This window comes from Heterodontus francisci, chromosome 1 (assembly GCF_036365525.1).
Source record: "Heterodontus francisci isolate sHetFra1 chromosome 1, sHetFra1.hap1, whole genome shotgun sequence".
Classification (NCBI taxonomy): domain Eukaryota; kingdom Metazoa; phylum Chordata; class Chondrichthyes; order Heterodontiformes; family Heterodontidae; genus Heterodontus; species Heterodontus francisci.
In genome coordinates this window covers 211,193,838-211,202,206 of record NC_090371.1, presented here as the reverse complement: position 1 = coordinate 211,202,206, position 8,369 = coordinate 211,193,838, and positions in this window count along the sequence as shown.

The following is an 8,369-nucleotide window of genomic DNA, read 5'->3' as shown; positions in this document are numbered from 1 at the left end:
GTTCAGGACCCACAAATTGTCCAGACGGCTGAAAATTTTTCAAGTGGAGAAGATTCCACCCTGCAAGAGCCAGGAGGTAGTCATGAGCAATTAACTTGCAAGTTGGAAAGAGTCCTTCAATTAGTGCTAGTGGGGGAGGGGGGGGGGTGGGGGGTGGGTGGTGCGGGGGTGCCCCTTGTGCCGTTTCAATCGCATGTTCACCTTTGCGTGTTTAAGGCATGGCATTAGCTAGAGCAATGAGTTCGAAAATGGAAGGTCATGTGTTAAATCAGTGTTAACCGATCATGATGCCATGATCTCCCTGCTCTGCATAATTCTGATGCATGCACATAATACCATCGCTCTCTCTTTTCAGCTTCATGGTGATTAGCACAGGCTGCACCAGAAATGGTCGTCATTGCCATTTTTCCCCTTAACTGGCACCCCTAGTGCTGAAACTATCAGTGCTATGGAGCTGAAGATTTCAGCCGAGAACTTCATATTCTTTATTACATTTTGAAAAATCAAGCACTTTTTCTTTGTAATGTGATACTAAAATTGCCCAAGGTATTAACTAACCCCTTGACCCTACATGCCAGCTTTTGTTCAGAACAGCTCAGACCTGTGTGCAGGTTATCAACTAATCACATTTACAGAAAAATTAAACTAAATTATGAATGGTTACATTCTATGGACCATTTAATTAGATAATAATTTGTACTTTGTCGATCACATGAGGCGAGAACTGTAATGTATACTAATTAAATGCAGAAGCTACAGACGAATCACATAATTAAAGCATGAGACTCACTGTCAGGGGTACAAATAAATGTTACTGCTGTAATCCTACATTTGATTACTGAATAACTAATATCAGGATACAGAAAAATTGTGGTAACATTTTACCACAGAGTGGTAAAACAAATTATTTTGCCAATGATTTCTCACAGAATGTGTTACCAAACAGCTGTATCACCAGAGAAGGAGTAAAAATCAGCATGTAGCATCCAGCTACTAACATCCTTCTCAACAGCAGCATTTAACAGATGGCTGGAAGCAGGTCATTTAGATACAGTCTCTGTTGCAGAATAATGTATAGTGCGGGGGTACTTGAAATGGGAAAGAAAAATTAAATACAAAGTTGGGCAGAAAAGATGTGTCAAATAGTGTTTGAGTGACAACTTTTAGCATGAGAGTTTATTGGGGGTGATTATGATGCATAATGTAATAGGGGATGTACTGATAAGCCAAATTAAAGTCGTTTCAGGTATATCATTTCCTAATGTCTGTGGTAATTGAATACAATTTTGTCTCAAGATAACATAATGGTGCACCAAAATTGCTGCTATACTCAAGAGATGTGTATGAGCTTTGCCCTCAAAAAGAGAAGAACATTGTTCCCGGCATGTGATGCCGAAGGCCTTCCCTTACTGATTTTAATACTGTAATACGTTAGAAAAGATTGGACTTAAGTTATTTCAAATTCAAATTCTTGCTCTGGTCCTAATGAAAATGAAATGGAGCTTTCTTTCAGGATAACGGCTGCAGGCTTCCTATAGAACGCTTCAACATCAAAAAGAACATTAAGATTTAGGTCTACTCGCAGTATTATTAAAAATAATTAGATGACGTATGAGGATCAAAGATAAAGGAATATTGAGAGGACAATGATTATAATGAAACATCAGAAACATCACGAAACATCACACTTGACATTTCCTTGACCTTTGATGCTCCGAGACTATTCTAATTTCCTATTTTATGTCAAATGTCATAAATGTCAAACATTTTTTTTTATTTATTCATTTCGTGGGATGTAGGCTTCACTGGCTAGGCCAGCATTTATTGCCCATCCCTAATTGCCCTTGAGAAGGTGGTGGTGAGCTGCTTTCTTGAACTGTGCAGTCCATCTGGTGCAGATACACCCACAGTGCTGTTAGGAAGGGAGTTCCAGGATTTTGACCCAGCCACAGTGAAGGAACGGCGATATAGTTCCAAGTCAGGATTGTGTGTGGCTTGGAGGGGAACTTGCAGGTGGTGGTGTTCTCATGTATCTGCTGTCCTTGTCCTTCTAGGTGGTAGAGGTTGCTGGTTTGGAAGGTGCTGTCTGAGTAGCCTTGGTGCGTTGCTGCAGTGCATCTTGTATATGGTACACACTGCTGACACTGTGCATCGGTGTTGGAGGGAGTAATGTTTGTCGATGGGGTGCCAATCAAGCGGGTTGCTTTGTCCTGGATGGTGTCGAGCTTCTTGAATGTTGTTGGAGCTGCACTCATCCAGGCAAGTGGAGAGTATTCCATTACACTCCTGACTTGTGACTTGTAGATGGTGGACAGGCTTTGGGGAGATTGGAGGTGAGTTACTTGCTGCAGGATTCCTAGCCTCTGACCTGCTCTTGTAGCCACGGTATTTATATGGCTACTCCAGATCAGCTTCTGGTCAATGGTAACCTCCAGGATGTTGATAGTGGGGGATTCAGCAATTGTAATGCCATTGAATGTCAAGGGGAGATGGTTAGATTCTCTCTTGTTGGAGATGGTCATTGCATGGCACTTGTGTGGTTCGTATGTTACTTGCCACCTATCAGCCCAAGCCTGGATATTGTCCAGATCTCGTTGCATTTCTACACAGACTGCTTCCGTATCTGAGGAGCCACGAATGGTGCTGAACATTATGCAATCATCAGCGGACATCCCCACTTCTGACCTTATGATGGAAGGAAGGTCATTGATGAAGCAGCTGAAGATGGTTGGGCCTAGGACACTACCCTGAGGAACATCTGCAGTGATGTCCTGGAGATGAGATGAATGACTTCCAACAACCACAACCATCTTCCTTTGCGCTAGGTACGATTCCAACCAGCGGAGAGTTCTCCCCCTGATTCCCATTGACTCCAGTTTTGCTAGGGCTCCTTGATGTCATACACGGTCAAATGCTGCCTTGATGACAAGGGCAGTCACTTTCACCTCACCTCTTGAGTTCAGCTCTTTTGTCCATGTTTGAACCAAGGCTGTAATAAGGTTCGGGGCTGAGTGGCCCTGGCGGAACCCAAACTGAGCGCCACAGAGCAGGTGGTTGTACTGAGGTTAAGGAACAATTAATTACTTAATATAACAAACAATATAATACACTTTGTAATGTTTGAAAGGAATAAAACAAAGAATATGGACCTCATCAATGTTATAAGCTTAATATTTTCAAGTATTTTACCACTGTCAAGTCAGCTATTTTACATAGTATTACAAAATGTTTACAGCACAGAAACAGGCATTTGGCCCAATAGGCTTATGCCAGTGTTCATGCCCCACATGAGCCACTGCCCACCCATCTTTATGTAACCTCATCAACATATCCTTCCATACTTTCTTCTTCATGTCCTCATCCAGCTTCGTCTTGAATGCATCTAGGTTGTTTGCCTCAACTACCCCTTTTGGTAGGGAGTTCCACATTCCAACAACTCTCCATGTCCACATGCAGCAAGACCTGGAGAACATCCTGGCTTGGGCTGATAAGTGGCAAGTAACATCCATGCCACACAAGTACTAGGCAATGACCATCTCCAACAAGAGAGAATCTAACCATCTCCCCTTGACATTCAACGACATTACCATCGCTGAATCCTGGGGGTTAACATTGACCAGAAACATATCTGCATTAGCTATATAAATACTGTGACTACAAAGGCAGGTCAGAGGCTGGGAATTCTGCAGTGATTAACCCACATCCAGACTCCCCAAAGCCTGTCTATCATCTCCAAGGCACAAGTCAGGAGTGTGATGGAATACTCTCCACTTGCCTGGATGAGTGCAGCTCCAACAACTTTCAAGAAGCTCAACATCATCCAGGACAAAGAAGCCAGCTTGACTGGCAACCCACCCACCACATTAAACAATCACTCCCTTCTCCACCATCAAACAGTGGCAGCAGTGTGTGCCATCTGCAAGATGCACTGCAGCAACTCGCCAAGGCTCCTTTAGCAGCACCTTTCAAACCTGTGACCTTTACCACCTAGAAGGACAAGGGTAGCAGATGCCTGGGAGCACCACCATCTGCAAGTTCGCCTGCAAGTCACACACCATCCTGTCTTGGGCCTGTATTGCTGTTCCTTCACTGTCGCTGGTCAAAATCCTGGAACATCCTTCCTAACAGCACTGTGGGTGTACCTACAACAGATGGACTGCAGCAGTTTAAGAAGGAGGCTCACCACCACATTCTCAAGGGCAATTGGGGTTGAGCAACAAATGCTGGCCTTGCCAGCACTGCTCACATCCCATGAAACAATAAAATAAATGTTTCTCTTGAATTCTCTATTGAATTTGTTAATGACTATCTTATGTTTACAGTCTCTATTTCTGGCCTTGCCCGCAAGTGGAATTCTCTTCTCTACATCTACTCTATCAAACCCTTTCATAATCTTGAAGGTGTCTGTCGGGTCACCCATCAGTCTTCTCTTTTCTAGAGAAAAGAACCCCAGCTTGTTCAATCCTTCCTGATAGGTATAACCTCTTAGTTCTGCTAAGATTCTAGTAAATCATTTTTCACTTTCTCTGGTGTCTTGATATCCTTTTTATAATATGGCTACAAGAAGTCCAAGTGTGATCCAACCAAGGATCTATACAAGTTTAATATAACTTTTCTGCTTTTCATTTCTATCCCTCTAGAGATGCACATCAGCTGCTTTATTAAAATCAGGGGCTGGATTTAGAGGAGGCGGCAGAGGTCCCACTGCAGGGCCAAAAGTGGCGGGGTGGGGGGGGGGGGTGGTGGTGGGGGAGTGGGGTGGGGTGGTGGGGGAGGGAGCTCAGCCCAGCTTCGGCGGGCGACAGGGTCCATGGCCGCATTGGGACTATATTACCATTCCTTCACTAACCCTGGGTCAAAAACGAGGAACTCCCTTCCTAACAGCAGTGTGGGAGTATCTACAGCACGCGGAGTGCAACAGTTCAAGAAGGCAGCTCACCATCACCTTCTCAAGGGCAATTAGGGACAAGCAATAAATGTCAGCTGTGCCAGTGACGACCATAAATGAATAAGAAAATCTAGTGCTTTTCATGTCCTCAGGACATCTCAAAAGCAATTCTCTGCCAATTAACTACTTCGGAAGAGTAGTCGCTGTTGCTCCATAGGCAAATGTGACTGGCAATTTAAATGCTGGCCAGGGCACCAGAGAACTACTTCTTCTTCAAGGAGTGACATGGGAATTTTTATGGTTACCTAAACAGGCTGTAAGGACCTGAGATGAAGCAATACTTCCCCAGTCCTGTATTCCATTGTTGGCCTAAATTAATTGTTCAAGTCCTGAATTATGAATTTGAACACACGGCTTTTTGACTCAGAATTGAAAGTGCTACCAAAGGGCAAAGATAGATGAAAGCATTAATTTAAATGCCATGCATCTGCTTCCCATTGGAATAGAGGAAATGACACATATAGACAGATGAGCAAAGGGATTAACAAGTCCTATTTGGGTTTGCTAAAAACAGCTGGCATAAATCATCAGAACGGCATTCTCAGTGTGACCATGACTGATAATTTAACTATGTTTAATTCAGTGATGGCTGTAATTTTTTCCTTGTTGCTTTTATACCTTGTGCCTCAATGTGCCAATTATATTTACAATATATGTGAATAACTGGATGATTGGAAGTAAAAACTGCAATCCACAAATGTCATTCAAAATACATTTGAATGTAGTCTGTATAAACATTTCTAAAATGCCCAATTGCTGAAACTGCAATTGGAATCAAAAACATAAAGACATTTATCATAAAAATGCAAACTGTTAGTCATAGCTATGAGAAATGCTATACTGAATACAACTGGACAGTTTGCAGCCATTTAGTAATAAAATAATGTCAGGGATCCATCCTTTGATTTAAGGGAGTTCCAAAGCATTTCTGATAAATGTATTTGTATATTCTGGATAAAAGGTGCCAACACCATTAATTATCGACAGAGTTTATTTCAAAGATGTTATGTAAGAAAATGCTGACGTAAATATTGTATTGGGAATAGTTTACAAATTGTCTAATTTTTGGGGAGTGAAAGGAACACAAAATGTGTTCAAAAACTGTGTGAAAAATGGCAGATTGCCTTATCACTTCTGCCATCATCACTTCTGTATTTCAGCTACATTCCTTCCAGCAGGGACATCGAACTTCACTTTTTCATTAAGATGCTGTGACAAACACCCTTTTTACATTGCAAGAGTCAAAGGAAATGAATTTGGCGCTGTTTGGAAAAATGTTGCTTCTTTCAGATTTTCAAAAACTGAAATAATAGGCCCAAGCATGCACAGTCGTCTTTAAATCCTTGACCATTTAATGCTTATACTAGTTCTGTTGCTGCAACAAAATACATTATTCCCTGGTTGAAGAGCTGAATAGGCTCAGCTGACAGTTACATTTTCATTCAAGGTCAGGTTCTGGGAGGTCCCCATTGGCTTACTCATTAAATGCAATCTACGCAGTACACTACTGAGCCATACAAACTGAGAATGTCCCCTGTTTGATCCTTGGTCTGTGCTACCTGACATTAACTGGACAGCAGATGGAGTGATACAGCTGGGTTTCTGTCTTTGATCACTGTGCAGTGACCCTTCCAGGATAGTGGATGTTTGTGGATATTAAGTGAGGATAGAATCAGGTTTGCTTATAACATTACCATTGAAATGCCTGTAATTACTTGTTACCTGGGCTCAGACCTGAAGAATGATCACTTGGGTATGGTAATGGAAGTTGGCTAGCATCCATGAAAAAAATACTACAATATTTAGGAGACAAGGAGAGCCTTGTGTTACAAAAATTACTGCATTAATACACAACTACAAGTAATACAGCTTGACGGTGATGAAAATTGATTGGTATGTGTCTATTAGAAAAGTGAAATGTTCAAATATACATCCATTGGTGTCCAGGATGAAAGGGTTAAGGGAAACTGTCAAAACAAGAGGGTTTCCTGCTCAAATACAAGGCATTATTCATAAAAGAGTTTCCAGTGATAGTTGGAATTTGTCAGTTCTTCTCTGGCAGCCTTCAACATTTTTATTGCACAGTAATTTCAATTGGCAAGAAGGTGGAAAGTCACTTATGATTATTGTGATCACTGGCTAGGATATTAATTCAATTAGTTCGACAATTTAGAAAACAAAAGTCCATCTCTAAGATAAAATTCTTGCCTCCCCATTCGAGTTTGGTTATTGTGGTCAGCGAATAGCCAATCTGCAGCCAACAAAGGTAGGTTTTGCATAAGAAAAATTAGACCAACATTTATCACATATCTGTGCTGAGATGTAACTCACAAGAATTTACTTAAGTTTTGATCCTGCACTTTACACTTAAACTATCAAAAGCTTAAAAAGTTATATATATTTAAAATGACAAGACAACAAAACTGGCTAAAAGTTGTTACCTTGATTTGTAGAATCATTTGGTTAGTGGTATAACAAATGAGAACTGGAAGGGTAGTAGAGGCTAAAAGTTACTGTCAGTGATATGTTACAACCAGGTGAGAAAGGGGTCTAGGGCTTCCCTCTCAGACTTTCTCTGGTTTGATTGTAACAGGGTTTAATTTTTAAAATACTGTGTTTTTAGCTTCCCCTCAGTGAATCCTTGTTCACTGCTCTCCAATTGTAATTAGAGTTAAACAAGAAATGTGTAAGTTTATTCATCTTAAAACCCTCATTTAGCTAAAACAACTATGGACATGCGACGTGATAGAGACGGAAAAAGGAGAAAGAATCAAGGGGAAAGGTTTGAAGTAACAGCTGGAGTTCATTTACTGTCTTTTGAGTTCGATGTAAAATCTTTGATTGCAGTTAAATCTTGCCGTCTCACTGGGGCCCAATGCACTTTCAAACATGTTTTGATGGCTTTCTGTCTTTATGCTTAGTTTCCTTCCATGGGTCCCTGTCTTTGCATGAGAGGGGGAGAGAGAGCGAGAGACTTTCCTTCTCTGATGTCTTCAAATTGCAGTCTTTGTCTTCAAAACTGTTTTGTGGACACAATTCAAAACCAAACCTGGGCCAGCAGGTAAGTCATGTGAACAGCTTTTTTTTTTAACAAACTCTCCTGTGTTTTTGTGGATTCTTCATCTTAGCAGACACCCTCAGTGGTGGTGGTGGGGTGGGGGAAGGAATGCTGGCTTTTTACACATTCAATATCAGGTGATCAAAATCCATTTGGGTTAATTGGATCAGGGAGCAGTTCCATTGTCTTCTCCAGGTAACTGTCTCTTGGAATGCAAATATTTCCAGCCACTGCTGTGATCTTTTTAAACAAGTCAACTTTTCAGTCCAGCAACAGTTTAAAATTAATATTTCATATGACAAAATTAATATACCTCAATTGTGGCAGGTGGGGTTTTCATGACAGATGTTATTGTATTATTGT